General features: G+C 40.1%; 1 protein-coding gene across 4 annotated transcripts in view; it reads right to left on the reverse strand.

Moving 5' to 3' along the window:
- The window catches only part of LOC108698890 (kinectin), a 95,104-nt gene extending 78,750 nt beyond the window's left edge, over nt 1-16,354 (reverse strand). For 2 of the 4 annotated variants that reach the window (XM_018230754.2, XM_018230752.2), the window contains exon 1: nt 16,122-16,353. The gene's annotated coding sequence lies outside the window, so the exon portion shown is untranslated. Of the gene's footprint in view, nt 1-16,121 lie in introns of all 4 variants that reach the window. The other 2 variants (XM_018230753.2, XM_018230755.2) reach the window with 2 other exon arrangements.
- Between the last annotated feature and the right edge of the window lie 5,182 nt (nt 16,355-21,536).

Consider the following 21,536-nt stretch of genomic DNA (forward strand, 5'->3'; position numbering starts at 1 on the left):
ATGCATAGGAAAACGTTCACTAATACTATATTAAAGTTTCATTTTTAAAACAGACAGTTTTGCTCACCATTTCCCCAAAATAAATGTAGCTATCTAAAGGTAGGGATGCACCAAATCCAGGATTCGGTTTAGAGGTTTGGTCAGGATTTGGCCTTTTTCAGCAGGATTCGGCCGAATCCTTGTGTGTGGCCCTATCTAAAGGGATAACCCATTCCATGCCAAGGTTTTTTTTACCTGAGCGTGCCACATCTTGTATCTAGTAGTAGAGATAAGTCTAAAGCAAACAGACGCTGAATAAGCTTGAAAACCTTGTTACACAGAACCTCCAGAATGGGCACAATTGCACATTATGTTGGTTCTGTAGATACTACAGTGTGTGTCATACGTTTGGGGTTTCACTAATCGACGCCAGGCTTTACTCCACCAGAGGGATTATAAATATGAGCCTGGCATTTTGTATCATGAGACATCTTCAGTGGGCTGTTTATTTCGTCTCCCAAAATAAGATGCTGAATAAAGGACTGCTGAGTAATGTAGCAAAAATAAAAAGGAATGTTGCAGACAGAACCTTCCGGGAAGGGAGTGAAACTATTCTAGAGAACTAGGGAGTGAAACTATTCTAGAGAACCAGGAAGTGCCTTTCCACAGTCAACTGATCCTTCATGTCACCAGCCACAAGGATTACAAATACATGACTATGCATAAATATTTAACAACGGTGGTGTCCAACCTATAAAAAAAAAAATAGTATCTTTGAATTCATACGGGAACTTCTTTTTGTAATGTGACTTGTGCTCTGATAAACTTTAGTCACTCTTTACTGCAAGTTGGAGTGATATCACCCCCCACCTTTCTCCCCCAGCAGCCTAACAACAGAGCAATAGAAACATAACCAGATTGAAGCTCCCTGACACAAGATAACAGCTCCCTGGTAGATCTAAGAACAGCACTCAATAGTAAAATCCAGGTCACACTGCGACACATTCAGTTACATTGAGTAGGAGAAACAACAGCCTGCCAGAAAGCAGTTCCATTCTAAAGTGCTGGCTATGTCTGAAATAACATGACCAGGCAAAATTACCTGAGATGACTGCCTACATACCAATATTGCAACTAAAAAAAAAAAATACACTTGCTGGTTCAGGAATGAAATTTTATATTGTAGAGTGAATTATTTTCAGTGTAAACAGTGTAATTCAGAAATAAAAAATACATCATAAAAATCATGACAGAATCCCTTTAACAAAATTACTGAAAAAAACAGTATCGAGAAGGAATAGCCTAATTGTGATAAAGGCATATACACCAGTTACTTAGGATGACATGGGGTTTTCTGGACAACGGATCTTTCTGTAATCTGGATCTTCATACCTTAAGTCTACTACATTAAACATTAAATAAACCCAATAGGCTGGTTTTGCTTCCAATAAGAATTAATTATATCTTAGGGTGGATCAAGTACAAGGTAGTATTTTATTATGACAGAGAAAAAGAAAACCATTTATTAAAATTTGGAGATAAAATGGAGTCTATGGAAAACAGCCATCCTGTAATTCGGAGCTTTCTGGATAAGGGGTTTCCAGATAATGAATCCTATACCTGTAATTATATGCCTGGGATAAAACAAACTGTAGCATGCCCAATGAGTTTCAAAATGGGTCCTGACATTTCAAGTACTCTACAGCCAAAACAGCCTCACAAAGATCCAATTTGTAGTGGCAGTCTATGGTATCTTACAGCAGCCCCTCTGGCATTTGCCAGAAAATCCACATTGTCAGTCTGAGGCTTAACTGCATCCCCCAACTTTTATAAAACATTGTTTAACCAATGGCTTTTTATTACTGTTGAATTACATCTCCCAGCATCCTCCTGACTAGCCCTCTTATTGCAGATGCTGCTCTACTAGCTGCTAAACAAGACGTTAATCAGTTTGGGGGCATTAAGTATCTTCCACCCTAAAGATGCTACACTTTGGGTTCCACTACATGCTGGTCTAGGACGGACATCCTCGGATACCTCTCTGCATCTCTCTACAAGAAACTACACTAAAGAGCATTCTGACATACATATATTCATGACATGGTGCACGTATCAGTTATGGTATGACTTGCAAATGTTTTACAGTGGACTTTGGACATTCTTTTGGTGTTCCTCTATTACTTTGCTTCAGCAATAATGTATTATGTGCAAAACAAAGGGTGTAAATATATCGGCTGAATTCCTTCCTTTTCCACTTTCCCAATAGATTTGCCCAATATTTGTTTTCAGTTAAAACCATGATTTTTCAAAGGCACATTTACCAGTATAAAGCTTCAAATCCTGCAATATGGTCCTTCCCAAATCGCAAATTAATTGTAGACATGAACAGCCACAATGTTATACTACTTGCAGTAAAGCCAAGCACTTATCTCTAGTTATTTGAATATTGAAAAGCTGGATAATCTAGTCACTCCCCTGCTCTGCCCCATATCCTGTCACATTTCAGGTAAACTCTACTTCTTTTGGTGCATGAAAACCACAAATAATGCTTGTGTTGGAAACTGTCTACTGTTATAACAATTTCTAAATATTGTTTTTTGATGGACTTATTGGGCAGCTCATAAAAAAAATAAAAAATCACAAGTCCATCCTACTTTGGTTTAAATGCTGTATGACAGCCGTCTTTTAACAAATCCGACTGACACAAAGCTGCATGCACATTCAGATTTTTTTTTTTAAAAAAATTAAAAAGAAAGCAAAAACCTAGATTTACAAGAATGTTGTACTTTAACATGTTGAGAGTGTACACTGTATTGTAGGATTTTATAATTTATAACTTATAAATGCCTATACAGAGACAAATCAGTTCAGCACAGAACTCATTATCAAGGTCATTAAAGGTTTGCTATAATTAGTTTTGTTAATCTAGATCCCGTGTCACCTCTCTTCAAGCATTGTATAGGGATATGATGGTGACAAAGGATGGCTGGGCTTATACACCAATATTAATATGTAAAGGACCACAATGCAATGGCAATAAATGCACTCAGATAACTAATTTACATTAGTTGGAAGCGCAAAACAACTATTCCATGCTACATAGTAAAAATCCAATGTGCAAGTCTGCTTGCTAATCCTTACAGGCAATTAGTGCAGATGATTTGAATAAGCCATTTAGTACAGGTATATGATCCGTTATCCGGAAACCAGTTAACCAGAAAGCTCCAAATTACAGAAAGGCCATCTCCCATAGACTCCATTTTATCCAAATAATCCAAATTTTTAAAAATCATTTCCTTTTTCTGTGTAATAATAAAACAGTAGCTTGTACTTGATCCAAACTAAGATATAATTAATCCTTATTGGAAGCAAAACCAGCCTATTGGGTTTATTTAATGTTTACATGATTTTCTAGTAGACTTAAGGTATGAAGATCCAAATAATAGAATGATCCGTTAGCCAGAAAACCCCATGTCCCAAGCATTCTGGATAATGGGTCCCATACCTGTATTTTGTTTCTACAATATAGTAGTGATCTTCAATATGTGGCAATCCAGCTCGATGAAATAGGACTCCTAATATACCAGGAACAGGCTGCTATGGCTGGATAATGAAAGGTCAATAGACTATAAGTACTGTCCATACTTTTACAAATAATTTATGGGAATCTATCAGAGCAATAGGCGACAATATTGTAAATCTAGAGAAATCGATCCTCTGGATATATTGTTTTGATGTAAACAAAAAGTCAGTTTAATCCAAATATTTAACACAATTGGAATATTATCATTTAGACAACAATTACATTACAGTTATTCTAATTATGAGATTATCGGTCTCTATGGATATCTCATTAGACAGAGAGGATCATAAGTGTCCTTTACCAAGTTCCCAAAGTGGCCCTAAGGGCATGCAGTGGATGGGACCAAGTAAGAGAACAAATAAGGTGATATATATGAGGGGGGGGGGGGTTACAGCAAAGAGGAATAAATGTTATCTATAGCTTAGCTATGTGCTGGGGGTGGTCCATATTTTAGGCTAAAAAGGCAAAGGCCTGAACCCAAATGTCTCATTCTTAGATAAAGACAGCAAAAAGCTGGAACAGGAAACACAACTGGTGCAAATGTAATTCTATGTTAAGTTAATAAGGATATTCTCTTACAGAAGACCTTGTTTAGAAGGCTAATTAATCTGACCAAGATTTAATGTATATTTCCAGGCATTTGGTTCACTCATTTGCAAGTAGTGGAGTGAGACAGGTGGTATGTTGGCTTGTCCAGCCACACCATTTTGCCCAAGGTTACAGAAGGAAAAATGCCACATGTAATAAGTGAATTTGTAATTAATTGCTCTTCTAAAAAGCAGGTTTTTGCCTGTCTCACACGTCTGTAAATACCTTGCAACAAGGCCTAGCCTGCACACTGCCGTCCTCCCTGCCTGCTCACTAGACCGCATTCTCTGGTGTGAAGGTTTTACATTCCTTTTGTGTTTTGCTTCGAGGCAATTTCAGTTTTCATAGTGAAGGATAACGATGACTCAACCACTACCTCCCCATTCAAAATTATATTTATATTGCACTGGCAGGCAGAGCCTAATAAACTGGCAGCCATGCAAACAACAGCAAGGGGCAGTAAAATCCAGTACATTTCCACTGCCACTTTGGCATTAAGTCATTGGATCAGAAATGTAAAACGTAAAAGACGTGATATACAAAGGGTTTCCTACGAATATAAGGGTAACAGAACATTGGAAAGTGTGCCAGTCTCTCTCCTTGACTTTTATAGGACAGCGATCATATGTTTCACCCACTGGAGGTGCAAGCTAATAGAGCCCACAATCTGGATGGGGGTAACAATACTTGTCCAAAAATTGCTCTAAATTGCTATATGCACCATGTTTAATTACATGCATGAACATAATGATGAAGTCTCATATATGTGGTTTTGTTAGCAGCAGAAAATCATTCTTCCATCTACAAGATTTATATAACAGAAGCTGACTAAACAACATAACAGCAGAATGGGAGAAAGCCTACTGACTGGGTACACAAGCTAGACCCAATCAACCATGTCCTGTCTCAGTAAGTGTAAATCCTACAAGTGTCCATATAGAAGGTGAGTTTTGGATCAGTTCAGGGCAATTTGAGAAGTTATATAGCACAGCACTAGAATAAACTATTTCTACAATAGTGTGCGTTGTCGTCAGTAAAGAAGAATATAACAAACTGTAGATGTGTACATATTACATTCTCATTCTGTAAAGTAACAACTTTTATGTACAATACAATGGAAAGATGGATAGACACCTGTAGATTATATTTCTGTTGCAGGGTTTTCATTCTCTTCTGTAGAAGTATACACGTAACGTCTCGAAGGGTTGGCCCCTACACCAACAATTTCCTGTGCAATTCAGTCAGATGACACTATTCTGCTAGGAAATCAAAACCATGTCAGCCAATGAGTCAAAATCAGTATTTGTGGGAAGCTATTAAGTGACAGAAAGACAAAAGTGCTGTTTCCTTGGAGTACCAATGACTTTGTGCAGTTTAGCAATTCGTATGATAATCTCCATGCCATACAGGCAGTTTAATTCTTTTTATTAATACAATTAATATGAATGACTATAATTTGTGCTGCACATTAGATGTTTAAACTGCAGCCTGCTGCAGTGTTTTTTAATCGCCTATGGGAAAGGTGTACTTCCTGCAAAACAGGCAAAAACAGATACTGCAGAGACTGGCCCCCTTTTTACAAAATTCTTGGGGAAATTTTCAAGCATGCCTCCTATGGAGAATGGCACTGCTGCTCTTCTTTAAAGTGAAGTAGAATGGAGCTGTATTTGCAGCCCATCGGCACCACTCACATACCTGCTGTCAGGTACATAATCTCACGCGCTTGTGCATAAATGAGCACGTCCCCACATCTCCCAAAGAACAGCAATTTTTTTTCCTCAAAGGAGAACAATATCCATTTAACTTGATTTACGTTGGCTAAAAGCATTTGAGAAATTGTATTAATTATTCTTTTTATGATAATGCAAGGAAGCTGTTCAGTGTGACAGGGGTCTAATTTTTTATTGACAGTTTCTAGGTAAAGGGGGGGGGGGTTATGGAAAGCTCTGTCTTATTTGTGGATTATGGAATGGACGTTATAGATTGGTAAGAAACCAGCGGATGGCTTTTGTAAGGCAGAGGGGTCTCTACAAGATGCAATTAGGGAAACCTGCCCAGGGCCCAACATAAAGTGAAGCCCCACTGAGCAGTATATAGTAGATGGATGGAGTCTTTTGTTTGCCCACATAGCAGCCAATCACATGTATGTTTTCAAACTGCTAATGCTAGTTCCAAACATAATACATTTACAGTACTTTACCTCGTTCTTACCAGCCCCATCATAACATAAGAGCCATAATTGGCCATAGTTAGCCAAGCCTATGGGGACCTTCCCCATAGGCTAACATTGACTTCGGTAGCTTTTAGATGGCGAACTAGGGGGTCGAAGTATTTTTTAAAGAGACAGTACTTAGACTATCGAATGGTCGAATAGTCGAACGTTTTTTACTTTGAATCCTTCGATTCGAAGTCGTAGTCGAAGGTCGAAGTAGCCCATTCGATGGTCGAAGTAGCCCAAAAAAAACTTTGAATCCTTCACTCGAAGTTAGTGAATCGGCCCCTAAGTGTTCAAATAGCAGCAGAAATTGTCTCAAAAGCATATCACAGACATGATTATTTACATCCTCTTGGGAAGTCTCCCTGCCATACTCAATGTTTTTCAGCCACCAGCTGGCTAAACAATGACTCCAACCAGAGGCCAATGAAAGAAAAATGGTTAGGCTATATTTTCTATTGCTCACCTTCCATGTCATGGTTAAGAACATGGCTGTCGAATTTGGAGTGTAGTAGGATGGACACAAAGACCTTTTTTAAATATGACATCATATTAGCACCAAGCTAGTCCAAACACATGAGTATGAATTAAACAGCAGATGATATGGGAATTGCTGGATGGCACCAGTTTAAAAAGTGCTATGGGTACATCTGTAACTGTCTATGCTTTTCCTTGATAGTCATTAAACCCGATTTCCTTCACATATTTATGTTTGCTTGTGATTCTCCACTGATCAGTACAGCACATCTGTCAGTGTGCCAATTTCACACACAACTGTAAACCAAACAAAATGTTTACTCTCCACTTAAAAGAAATCTGTTAAACATACAGAACTCCGGCCACGCTGTTTCAGGGATAAACATGTGTTCTGGAAAATGAACTAATCTAACAGAACGATTTGTGGACAGTGCTGGGCTGCTCTGATCAACAGCTCACCAGCTCAAGATCTACTAATAGACTGCAATTCAACTTTTGGGCACCCTCATATACAACAGCAAAACGGACAGAATTATATCCAGAGTAAGTATAACAGCATACCTCCCAACTGTCCCGTTTTCCGTTTTGACAGCTCAACCCACAGTCCGGGATTGTTACTGAAATGTCCCAGTTTCTCTTTGAACATCCAGAAAAAGATACAATGTTTTTGAAATGTAATTAAATAAGAGGCTTTTGGCAGAGACCAGAATACTAGGCAGCTGCACTTAGATACATCTGTAACTATTTAAAATAAGCTAAGAAATCAGCAGCTCTCCAGTTTGCAATTTCAACAATCTGGTTGCGAAGGTCCAAATTACCCTAGTGACCATGCATTGATATGAATATGAATAGGAGAGGGTCTGAATAGCAAGATGAGTAATAAAAAGTACCTATAACAATACATTTGTAGCTTTACAAAGCCTTTGTTTTTTAGAAGGGGGTCAGTGACCAGAGGACATGTTTGGCTGCTATGAATTACTACTCCCATGTAAAATGCATACTTTTTTTATTTCCCTTATGTCATTTTACACATGAAAGCTCTAAAATTGGTAATACAAGAGTAGATTTATGCTGTCGACACCCTCTGAGAGGCTTGACCAAGTTGGCAGCCTAATGGCCTGTGGATGGGGTTGTGGATGAGGTCCATGGTTGCAAGGGTCCCATGTATGTGATCAGTTGCTGGCCTAGGAAAACCTCAGCTTCTAAAGAATGAAATGTTCCCATATATGGCCAGTTTGAAATGCCACATGCAAAAGCAAACAGAGCAATTTTTATATTATCGATCTCTGCATAACTTTGAGATTCATGCCAACAAACTCAAGTGCTACCCATTGTTTTATTCCAGTTAAACAAGTGTAAAAAAAGTGACTAGAATACGTTCACAGAGTGAAGTTCAAGGGAGAAAAAAAGAAAATCGAAGTATGCACAGATACAAACATTTTCTGTTCCTGATATGTGCCATTAAAAAGGGGGGGGGGTTGATTTTCTGTACTTTAGCCTGAGTTATATTGCAAACAGGAGGCACACCTTTGGGTGTGACCCACAGAGCAGTGGAAAAGAGGATATTTATGTAGCAAGCTCAACCACAATACAGCTGTAGACTTCAAATAAATGTGCAAGCCTAAAGCTAGGTTCAAATAAAAAAGGGACAACAAAATATTGGGCAATATTTGTAATAAATCAGGAAACATATGAGAGCATAAGATTTGAACAGAGTTATAAGTCATGGAAACTGGCATGTAATGTCTCTTATTTCTCACAGAAAACATTGTCAGAGAACCCTATGAAATGTAAGGCGAGTTTATGCCTATGATAACTATGGGAATAAACCAGGCTACTTTATGTGTGAGGATGAATTGAAGATAAAGACTCATAGCAATTTAGGCCAATTTAATTTGATGTGTTATCTTTACATCAATTGGCCAATTTAGCCCAACTTTACTTAATAATATATGTGTTGTCTCTGGAGTCATTTCCAGACCAAAAACCAATCACTCACACAAGGCTGGAGCGGCTGGAACAATTATGGTTTTAGCTAAGGGAAGCAAGATACACATATGTATATTAACCTTAATTTCCCAAATTTATTTTTAAAAAAACCTTACTTATAGCGACATAAATGCCATCATGGCTCCCTGCTACAATTATCATTAAACCCAGATAAGTCTTATCCACATTATGATAGATACATATCAGTTAAGAGTGCTTAGCATTGTCAAAGAGTAGCTGTAACCCAGTATCATAGTAATATTTAATACAGTTGTTATGGTTGCATTCACTGCTGAGCAGCAGACAAGCGAGTCACCTCCAAATCAGGGGTCCCCAACCTTTTTTAATCATGAACCAGATTTAAATGTAAAAAGAGTTGAGTAGCAACACAAGCATGAAAAAGGTTCCTGGGGGTGCAAAATAAATGCTGTGCTTGGCCATTTGGTAGCCCATATGAGGACTGGCAGTCTACGGGAGTCTACATTTTTATGCAATTAAAACTTGCCTTCAAGCCTGCAATTCAAAAATAAGCACCTACATGCAGCTTGTGAGTCACTGGCTGGGGATCACTTCTCCAAATCCTATCATGTGATCAATAGGCTGATCAGACAAATCTATCTAGATAGATAGATAGATAGATAGATAGATAGATAGATAGATAGATAGATAGATAGATAGATAGATAGATAGATAGATAGAACTGCACAGAATCCATTTCCCTGCATTTTGTGACAAACGTTCATGGGGTATGAATATGAATACAGTATGAATACAGCATACATACAGGGGCATCTTGCTATGGAGCTAAGGGGACAAGCAAGGCACCAAGCAATAAAAATAATACCATAAAATGTATCCATTTAATCAGCGGTTGTCACATTCCTTATGGCACATGGAAGCAATTCTTACTGAATGGACAACGGTCATTTATAAAACAAATGATCCATTACAATAAAACTCACATTGGCGAGTCGTGAGAAGCAATAATCTCTCTGAAAAAAAGACAAGATATAAGACAGCGGTGTGTTGACTGAGAAAACATGGTGCCAAAAAGAAAAGAAAAAAGATGGGTGCCTTTGCACTTAAAGACATAACACTGTCAGCAGTATTTATCAAAGCAGCAGTGGCAGGTGATAGCAAGGGCGGTGCCACTACTTTCCTTTGCTAAACACTGTGTGAAAGTCACACCTCAGTGATAAAACTCTGTAGCTGGCTCACATGTGACTGGTGTTGGAATGGGTTTAATCAGACAATTTAGTTCAGAGGGAACTGCAACCGGCAGGAGGTACAGTGAAACTGCTATTAGATGTGCTCATATCTTGTTGGGAATTAGTGGCAATAAAAAGGAAGTTGGGAATTGGAGTCCAACAACATCAGGAGGGTTGTAAGTTTCAGATTCCTAATTTGAATACATGCTTTGTATGTTATGTGCAATCAAAAAGACATTGGGCTAGGTGGCACTGTAATATACCTTCTAATATCTGTGCTTTTAAAGGGTATGGCAGTAAAATCATGGATACCAATATATAGCAACAGCTATGGGGAAAAAGATAAAAATTGGGGTCTCCTGCCCTTCTGGCATACAGTAAACATATTGGGGGAATGTAATTAAGAGCAAAACAATTCGCACAAATAAGAATAAAAAGTAATTTCGCAATGTAATACTCTTTGCGAATATTTTTTCCGTTACCGACTTTTATTACATTCCCCCAATAGGCTTTCATGGAAAAGAATTCATGAAAATAAGTGTGGTCAGATCATGAATGATGTACTAAACATAGGGTACCAAGCAACAAACTAGCAACACAAAATACATCTATTGCACACAATGGCATATGCCTCTATTGGATCAGTATTCATAAGGCCTTTTAGCCAAGGGTACAATCTTATTTATTGCTAACACGTCTTAATCCATGCCTCAGCAGGCCTGTGCCAGTCTGGAAGATGCAGTGGTTAACGGGAAAGTTGGACTGGGGAATTTGTCATCTATGTATGCCTGTGAAATCCTCAGTACAAACAGCCAAGCATCTTAAAGGAGAACTAAAACCCTAAAAATGAATATGGCTATAAATGCCATATTTTATATACTGAACTCATTGCACCAGCATAGATTTTCAGCTTCTCAATAGCAGCAATGATCACATGTTCAGTGGGCTCTGAGCAGCTGTTGAGAAGCTAAGCGTAGGGGTCTTCACAAAAAGTCAGACAACAAGCTTTGTCTGTAATATAAGATGATGCTACGGGGCCGATTATTACATTGTGATGCTAATTGCACTGGTTTCTGTGCTACCATGTAACAAATAGCTGTATTGATTACTAATCAGCCTTATACTGTGACATTTCTATTCTATGTGTACTGTATATTGTGAGTGGGTCCCTGAGCTCAGTAAGTGACAGCAGCACAGAGCATGTGCAGTGAATCAGCAGAAAAGAAGATGGGGAGCTACTGGGGCATCTTTGGAGACACAGATCTTTACTGCAAAAGGACTGTGGTTGCCTCGGGCTAGTACAGAAACCCAAAACATAATGTACAACATTTCTAGCCTACATCTTTCTAAGCTTTAGTTCTCATTAAACCTCTTAATACATGCTTGTATATGTTTTATAATTTCCCTACTGTGACGGTATGTATAATTTATTCATGCCAACAGAAGCCCTATGGAATAATATTAATAGCAATGTTAACACCCACTGTGGTTAGGCCAATGCACTCCTTTTCAGCAGGGTTTCTTAAGCGGTTTCTCAGGGGTCGGCTTTGCGACCCATGCAGACATTTACTTAAAAGAATGATGCACGTTATTGTCATCTCCATTGTCTACTCAGGGAGGTTTCACTGCACTGAAAGGGAAAGTCAACCCCAAAATAAAAATGTGCCTAATACAAGAAAACATAATTGTAAGCCTCTGCAATATTCATTCATTACAATTTTTCTTTGGTTTTTAAGTTATTTGTATATGTATTGCTATTGAAAACAGTGTTTGTCTGTCTTCTCTGCCCTGAAGGCTCAGGCTATTGATACAATGTAAGACAAGAGACTTGTCTTTGCGGAGGTAATAAGACTTTTGCAACATTATTTTAAACGTAACAACCAGGAGTTAGGCAAATGCTGCTTTCAATATCAATTTTACGAATAACTTTAAAAGCATTGAAAATGTTAAATAAATGTATAATGGAAACTTGCTTAGAATTATGTTTTCTTTTATTAGACAAATTTTTATTTTGGGGTTGACTTGCCCTTTCATACAGGCCCGCATTTGGGAACCTTGCTATAAAATGATTCCAGAAGGCTGATCATATTAGGTTTATTTAGCACAATGTTGCTAGTGATCCCTGGTTGATATGCACCTAGAGATTTCCAAAAAAAAGCCAGTGGTATTCTACACCATTAATACATATGCACAAGCACGCCCACAGCTATGTATAACATGGTATAGCTATATAGCCTGGAAAGAAAATAGAGTTATAATGACTCCAATGCATGCACAGATGCAGATAACTCATGCTGGGCAGTATTTACCGGTGAAAAATATAGTGGACAAACTGGAAATGAGTGTGTAGAAGAACAATAGTTTCTCACTGTTCTCATGGTTCTTAGGAGAATATAAAGGAGTCACTGGTATTTTTAGCTGGGGGCGTCACTACAGAGCGTGCCGGGGTTACAAACACACTGTTGTGCAAGTTCCTGAGGGGGGGAAAGGCATTAACAGTTAAATTTTTCATGACTGAAGTTTGACAAATTAGCATTAAACAACCAACCTCCAGCCAGGCACGGGTTCAGGGATTTGGGGGAAATTCAAAAAAAGGGAGCTTGAAGCAGTGGTGTTTGGAGTCTGATAGGGTGTAATAGCCAAGCCATTTTTTGCACCAAGGCCCACTGGGTCCTTAGTTATGTCACTAGTTACCCTTTAATCCCACACTTATATGACAATGAACAGACGTAACTGAAGTAAAGGCCTGCAGAGCACTAGGTGTCCCAAAGGTTTGCAGTATTTTCTGAGAGGAGAAAGATTACAGCGTTGTCTGAGGACACTAACAATGGACTATTTTTTCCTCCGTTCCAATAAATACCAGCTATTCATTTTTTTAAAAAAAACGTATATGTTCAAAGTTCCAACTGAATTCCAATGGCAAAATGTTAAGAATTTGCTGGAATATGTTATTTAGCTAAAGTAAATCCTATTACAAAGATACCCATACACCAATGTGTCAGATATGCCTCTGTATCTTCAGTCACCCCTATCTACAATTTCCTACTGCCCCCCTGCTCTCATAATGCCACCCCCCACCCCAAAGTATAGAAGCTACACAAACTCCAGGTAAGCTTTCTATTGTGCATGGTTTCTCTAGCAAGATTTTAGCAAGGCAGAAGGGCCCCCATTTGGTACATATCCCAAATCTATAAGTCTGAACCAATCCACTCGTATGCAAAGTATTCGATTTCTAATAATTTCACTCCAGTGTAAACAAACTAGCAGGAAATTTACATAAGTACATACATCCCATCTTCATAGGAAAATAGTCCTGGTAAATGTTACATTTTGAAAGACAGGAAACAGCTATTGAAAAGCCTAAGAGGAAGGAGGAGTATGATGCAATCACCAGGGCCACTTCAGAACTCTCTCGATTCTTCGTCACGTCACAACACAGGGTAGATTGGATCTGAAAGGGCAACTACGCCAGAAAAAGGGAAAAGCTACAGAAGAGTGCACAGGGGGTTTTGGACCTGTCTGGGGTCAGAGAATCTCTAAAAGTGATGATGCAGGTTTTTCTAGCTTGTCATCTTTCTGATTTAGCTGGCACTCCAACGCTGCATGCTCATACCTGCGCCAAGGGGTTTTTATTAAGTTTTGCTTAAGGTTTGCTTAAGAGGGTGGTTTATCCTGTTTGATCAAACTGGCAAGCCAAACTGCAAAGTGTCACACTTATATAAAAGAAAATGATATTTATCTTACCGATGTAATTTCAGTTTCTGCTCAGTGTATTTTGCTTGTGGTTTTAAAACACAGAGGAGACATTTTAGCAAAGTCAGTGCTGGGGTGGGTGCAATTTTCAAGACAAGGGGGTTAACTACTACAGTCCTGCTGTGGCTCTATAGCATAAAACAACGATGTGGGAATGGAGGTATTGTGCTGGCCTCTTATCTCGCCAGTGATTATAGCAATGAATAAAAAGAGATACCAATACCTGCAGTTCAAAAGTGGTGTTCCCAGTTTTATTGTGGTGCTCTGGAGTGTCCAGAGCACCACAATAAAACTAGAAACATCCCACTTTTGAACTGCAGGTATTGGTATCTCTTTCTATTCACTGCTGTGGCTCTAGGCTGCTATAGTGATATATATGCACAAGACACGTCATTACTTACTTTTAGATTGGGCTTTAGCTGCGCTTTACTGGTCATGTGCGAGTGAGCTAGAAAAGTGCTGACAAAATTAGACTCGCCTAATGAAATCTGGACAATTTCCACACTACTTAACCACATTACTCATTCCTACTCATTTTAAAGAATTTCTCATTTACAAGGAAGTAAAACCGAGTCCCTTTTCATTTTGCTCAGCGTGCAAGCTAGAATAAATACTGCACAGAAAGTCTGGGTGTAATGCCTCCCGATGGAAATAAGGCACATGTGGGGCAAAGATGAGAAAGTTTGGAGAGTTCAAGTATTCCTGCATATAATCTAAATATATGTTTGTATGAAATACCAACAGGATGACGCTGGACAAGAGCTGTATGACAATCTAAAGTGGGGCAAAGGTAGAGGTGGACATGGCATAACTTCATAGAAATCTGCTTGTTTGACAATGACCACAAGAGAGAATAATGACTGGTGACGTATTCCTTTGACACTCTAGATCAGTGGTCCCCAACCAGTAGCTCACGAGCAACATGTTGCTCTCCAACCCCTTGGATGTTGCTCTCAGGGTCCTTAAAGCAGGTGCTTATTTTTGAATTTCAAGCTTGAAAGCAAGTTTTAATTGCATAAAAACTAAGTATAGTGCCAAGTAGAGTCTTCTGTAGGCTGCCTGTAAACATAGGGGCTACCAAATAGCCAATCACAGCCCTTATTTGGCATCCTAAGGGACTTTTTTCATGTTTGTGTTGCTCCCCAACTCTTTTTACATTTGAATGTGGCTCACAGGTAAAAAAGGTTGGGGACCCCTGCTCTAGATCAGTGATCCCCAACCAGTAGCTCGTGAACAACATGTTGCTCCCAGTGGCCTCAAAGCAGGTGCTTATTTTTGAATTCCAGGCTTGGAGGCAAGTTTTAGTTGTATCAAACCAGGTGTACTGACAAACAGAGCCTCAATGTAGGTTAACAATCCACATAGGGGCTACCAAATGGCCAATCACAACACTTATCTGGCACCGAAAAGAACATTTTTCATGCATGTGTTGCTCCCCAACTCCCTTTACTTCTGAACATTGCTCACGGGTTCCAAAGGTTGGAGATCCCTGCTCTAGATGGTGAAACTACAGATTCCCAGAAATGCCTATATCAGTTGTGCTGCTAAAAGAATGCGGAGAATGTTCCTTGTTCAACATCTGGAAGCAGAGACCCTCCCCCTTTCTTTCAGGTCCCCTGACTCGTATCTGTACCATTGGCAGTGGGTATAGGTATAATTGCAAATACTCCAATGATATACATAGGGATACATTTAGAAGGGTGCAAATGTACACGCCATTATAGAACCAGAGAGCTGTAGTTCAGCAATAGATGGAGGTTAAGATGATGGACAAGTCTGATGTTCATGGGTGCACCCTTCCAGCTATAATGGAAACGCCATGATTATAACTTAACCCTACAAGTGAAATGTACATGTGTTCCGATTTAAAGGGATAGTCTGGCAGTCCTCCAGTCCCCAGGAGAGAGAGCCTTCCAGGCCTTGTCCAACACGCTGAGCAGGTTCTAGAGGACAGTGTCCTATTTCCCAATGCACATGGGGGGTTCTAAAGGACAATGATCCATTTCCTAGGCCAGAGGAGGTTCAAGACTGGGTGCCGCTATTGGGTGAGCTGCACTGATTGAGAGGTGGGTGTGCGCCGGGTCATCCTCCCATATGAAGCAGAGAAGGAAGCCCAGAACTGCGCCTAGTTGCTCTCAGCCCCACTCACATCCTGATTGCTCAGAGGGATCCCGGGATCTCTAGTTAAAGGCCCCGGTTGCTCGGTACGGGGGATCACGGGCCTCGCCTGCATGTGTATGGAATGAGATAGCAGAAGCATGGCAATCCCAGAAGCTTCCCTGTCCCAAAGGCACACGGGCCCAGTCACCCCGTGCGAGACAATACTCACCTCCTATAGACCGCCTTGGATCACTTTCCCTCGGGCCGCTACAGCGCTGGATGTGCGACCGGTCCCCCTGTTCTCATTCAGATCCCTTACCCAGAAGGAGTAGGAGAGGCGGAGGGAGGGGTCGGCCGGGAGTCAGAGGCACGTCCGCGACGCGTCCATAAGCCGGCCTCCTCAAGCCTGGCCCTCCCTTGTAGTTTTAGTGCCAGGCCGGGAATCCTCCTCACCCAATAACCTGATTCGCAGACGATTGGTGATAAACCTCCCGCTTTCCGTACCCAGTACGTCGATGGTGTCTGATTCTGTCTCACTAAAGAGAAAACACTTGTCATACATTGTTATTTAAAAACATAATAAAAATCAGCCGCAGGTACCACCCACCCAAAACAATTTCATGTGCTGTTATTTTATCTGAGAACTTAGCTTCAAATAAAGACAGAACTAGATTTTCTTTGATATCCCGCTGAAGTGCTAAAAATATGCATCATTTCCTCTCAAGTGGTTTCTGTAAGGAAGGAGCTAGTCTCTGTATTGCTTTTGAAAGGCTGATAAAATCCTGGTCATCATTTATTTCTATAGTACCAGCGATAGAGGGCCCTGTGCACAAGAGATAACAATCTAAAGGTTGAGGGGTTAGGCGTTTTTATGATTAGGGTTGGGATTATTTTGATAATTTGACAGAATAATCAGATTGCTAGTTCATAGCTGAGGCCTAGGGAGCCACCTAATAATAATTAGGATCAGCATAGGAATAGAAAACTAACAGGGGACATCAGATATTCTGCTGATCTCCATCTTGTCTAAAGCTGGCCATAAATGAAGAGATCCGTTCATCTGGCGACATCGCCAAATAAGCGGATCTTTCACCAATATGCCCATCAACGGCAGGGCTATATTGGGGTAATGTGAACATTCGCCCCTAGGGCCAAACGATCGGATTACAACAAGGAACAATGGGCTCCGACCGACGGGTCAGTCGGCGGAAAAATTAAACCTTCCCAATCTATATCGTGGCCAGATATTGATCGGGAAGGCCCGTCGGAAACCCCCATACACGCAGGGCCGCTCCGGCCATGAGGCAAGGTGAGAATCTTGCCTCAGGTGTCACGGAGCAGCCAGTTACCAAGAGAGGCACAAAGCCGCCTCTGGTAACTTTAAGATACGAATTTCCATTTTTTTAAACCGGAAATTCAGCTCTTCTAGTGCAGCGAGCGCGATAGCCAGTGGCGGAACTACCGGGGAGCAGGGGGTGCAAGCGGGCCAGGGCCCGCACCCCCTCAGTCCGTGCGCCACTGAGAAATGCGGGCTAATGCGGTGGTACGGAGGGGGGCGGGGCCCGGCTGCGCGTCACGCACCAGGGCCTGCCCCCCTCAATGAACTCAACGCTGCTGGCGATAGCCCCTGAAACGTGCCTGCATACACAGGCAGCTTAAGTGCCGAATTGGTCTAAAGGACCGATAGCAGCTTTATCTTCCCGTGTATGGCCACCTTAAGGGTAGGGACACACTGGGTGATTTGGGGAGTTTTAGTCGCCTGGCGACTAATCGCCGCGACTTTTCTCCCCGAATGCCTCCCCTCGCTCTGCGCCTGGCTAAAATGAAAAATCGCCTGCGCTAATCACACACGGCGATTCGTTTTCCGAAATCGCCCAAAGTTGCCTCACGAGGAAACTTCGGGCGACTTTGGAAAACGAATCGCCGCGTGTGATTAGAGCAGACGATTTTTCATTTTAGCCAGGCGCAGAGCGAGGGGAGGCATTCGGGGAGAAAAGTCGCGGCGATTAGTCGCCAGGCGACTAAAACTCCCCAAATCGCCCAGTGTGTCCCTACCCTAAGAACCTTTACATACATCTGGCATGGAGACGGAGTTGTTCTCTGTGTTGGAAAAAATGTTACTGCTCATACACTTGGAAAGTTCTCTCCATGCCTGGAGTGGTACAGTCAGTCAAAACCAAAGAAAATATGGTAATTTAGTTAAGAAGTATTTTTTTTAATAGTTATACTAGTTATTACGAATATAGTCGGGGCTCAAAGGGTTGCCATCTATATTGTTTTAAACTGGACAGGCCATTTGTAGCAGGAGCTCTCCAGTTCTGGCAATAACAAAACTGGCAAAAGGTAAAACAACCGACAGAAGAAAAAAAAATACAGACAAATGTACTTGCGTGCTTCTGCACTGTAGCAGAATTGAATTTAATTTATTTTAGCATCCTCCACTACATCTGTAATTTGAAATATGTTACCTATTCATATTGAAACTGAGGATCCTATTGAGCCCTCTAAACTCCTCTGTCGGATTTTAAGATCCTGTACCCCTAGGCCGGGCTGAATGCTTTCCCCATCTTCTTCCTCTTGCTCACATCTCAAACCATGCTAACAACCCTCTATTCCCTTCATCACTCATTATGCTCCTATTGGATACAAAGAAACCACACTGTTTTTTAAAGGGTTTGTTCACCTTTGAGTTAACTTTTAGTATAATGTAGAGATTGATATTCTGAGACAATTTGCAATTGTTTTCATTTTTTTATTATTATTAGCAGCCATGCATTGATTTGAATACAAGACTGGAATATGAATATGAGAGGGCTCCCTGCTTCCCCCCCCACACCCCCGCATACTTCAATATGTCTAAAAATGTCCCTAAAAGATTTTGCACCTAACTGTGCAGACTCGAGTAAGCACATCGGAGCTTGTGGGCACCACCTTCCGGATCACAAGTCTTCATCTGTAGAGTGTAATATTGGCGCATGCACAGTTGGAGCAGTCTTCTAGTTCATACCGACTGCGCATGCGCCAAAAGTGCTCGAAATTGGCGAATAGGAACCAAAGAAAACCGAAGAGGACACGGAAAAATCCGAAGATCTGGAATATGGCGCCCACAAGCTCCGCTGTGCTTATTCTGCACTGTTAGGTGAGAAATATTTTAGGGATATTTTCAGACCTATTTAAGTATGTGGGGGAAGCATGGAGGGGGGGGCTATTTTGCTTAGTAGGTGTGGACTTTTCTTAATTGGGGGGTTGAGTTCTCCTTTAAAGAGCATTGTTTTTTTAAGATGGGGTCAATGACCCAATTTTAAAGCTGTAAGAAGAAGAAGGCACATCATTCGAAAACTATAAATAAAATAAATAATGAATACTAAATTGAAAATTTGCTTATAATTGGCCATTCTATAACATACTAAATGTTAACTTAAAGGTGAACCACCCCTTTAATAGTAGTTGCATGTACTGTAATAGGTGCACAGTTGTACACCTTTTAAGCCACCATATTAAAAACTTGCTGCCCTAGGCCCAGTTGTGAATTTACCATATAGGTGCTCTCCGCCAGTGCCTAGTGGAACGGTCCATTTGGGTGCCTATATTGTTAAAAAAACTGCAAAAGATTCTCCCAGGCTGCCACCAGATACTTCCCATCCAAATCTGGTAGTGGAGCTGAGGGGTAGGATGGGTCTGGGTACCTGCACAATACATCAGGAATGGGGGGGGGTCAATGGAGGTCTGACCGAAATACAGCTTCCCTAGGCTCAGGTCTTTGCGACCATCCGACAAATATGGGCATATTTCTATAGCTACACCCCTGATTAATGGGATACAAACATGTAAATTTGTGGGATTGCAACTGAAAAACATCATCATGGAGTGGATTATTTCCTATACACATCACATCAAATACCTAATTGTTGCAAGACTATTGCATGGGAATGACCAGGCTTTTACACTTTTCACAAGGACCCTTTTCTTTAACTTGCTTTTGATTGGGTTAATTCATCCGATATCCGATGTGCAGTGCTACTGATTATCCTATAATTGCATGGTTTTGGCATTAACATAAGGTGCCCACTCTAGCTGGAGCATGGTTGCTTGCTGGCTAATGTTTGGGAGTGTGAGCAGTTTGTTGGAATGTTAACTGACTTTGTCACCCACAAAAATAGGGAACAGTAGATTACTGCATTAGTGAACTTAAAGGGGTTGTTCACTTTTGAGTTAATTTTTATTATGATGTAGAGAGTGATATTCTGAGACCATTTGCAATTTGTTTTCATTTTCTATCATTTGTAGTTTTCCAGTTATTTAGCTTTTTATTCAGCAGCTCTCCAATTTGCAATTTTAGCAACCTTTATGTTGGGGTCAAAATTAATCTAACAACCATAAGAAACTGGAATATGAATATGAGAGGGCCTGAATAGACCAGTGTGACCAGTCAGTGACCCATATTTGAAAGAATAAAGACCAAGTGAAAAGTTACTTAGAACTGGCCATTCTATACCATACTAAAAGTTAACTCAAACGTGAACAACCCCTTTAGAAATAGTTTTTTCTTTAATGTACAAAATTAAAAAAAAGTTTATCCAGCCTAAAAAAACAATCATGTGGAGGTTTCACGTCAAGAAGCCTCAATAACATAACTAAAAAACATGAAAATAAATAAGTTTTAATACATAAGTATTGATAGTCGCTCTCTACTAAAGACCAGCAATATTTGTCCTGTTCTAGAGCAAACACCAGTAGCTGTACTCTTTCCAGCCTGTATCCATCCATTAACAGCAAAATGGGTAAAACTGATACATGATGCAATATAATACACAAAAGCCATGAATATAATGTAAATTATATCCTTATAAACGGTGAGTTCTGATGTCATCAGTTATAAACGGTGAGTTCTGATGTCATTTCTGTCACATGACTCACTAAAATGTGTGTATTATAATAAATAAAGTACCCCCAGTTGTAAAATATGAGGATATTAGAAGTTACCTCGGAGTTCCATGACCTGTATAAAAACACTCGGCCTTCGGCCTCGTGTTTTTATATGGTCATGAAACTCCTCGGTAACTTATAATATCCTTATATTTTACAAGATAATATATAATATATATAATAATAGCACTAGCCTTCTATTTTCTCACTTGCTAAAAAAGGTACCGTATCTAACTCTTCCTTGAAACTTCCTTGAAACTGTCTAACTACCTGTACAACTACTTCAGAGGCAGCTCAAGAGAAGTAGAAGGGGTGTAAGCAGGTGGTGAAGGAATGTACCAGCAGTCATTAGAACTGCAGTGGAAAATGAAAGGTCCCTGGTGTGTCAGAAAACCAGTATGTTATTGAAGTAGGAAAAAATCAGAGAGATGTTATCCCAACAAATCCATTAATGGTAGATTACCTTTTTACCATTAAGTAAACATTTAGTGTTATATAGTATGGCCATTTCTTAGCAACCTTTCAAATGGTCCTTTTTTTTATTTTGTATAGTTTTCGAATAATTTCCCTTCTTCTTCAATTTCCCATTTTCAAATGGGGGTCACTGACCCTTGCAATCAGATAGGTGCTGAAATTTAAATCTGGAGTGTTGATCAAGAAGCTATAATTAAAAAAACACAAATATAAAAATGGAGACCTATTGCAAATTGTCCCAGAA

This window comes from Xenopus laevis, chromosome 8L (genome assembly GCF_017654675.1).
Source record: "Xenopus laevis strain J_2021 chromosome 8L, Xenopus_laevis_v10.1, whole genome shotgun sequence".
Classification (NCBI taxonomy): domain Eukaryota; kingdom Metazoa; phylum Chordata; class Amphibia; order Anura; family Pipidae; genus Xenopus; species Xenopus laevis.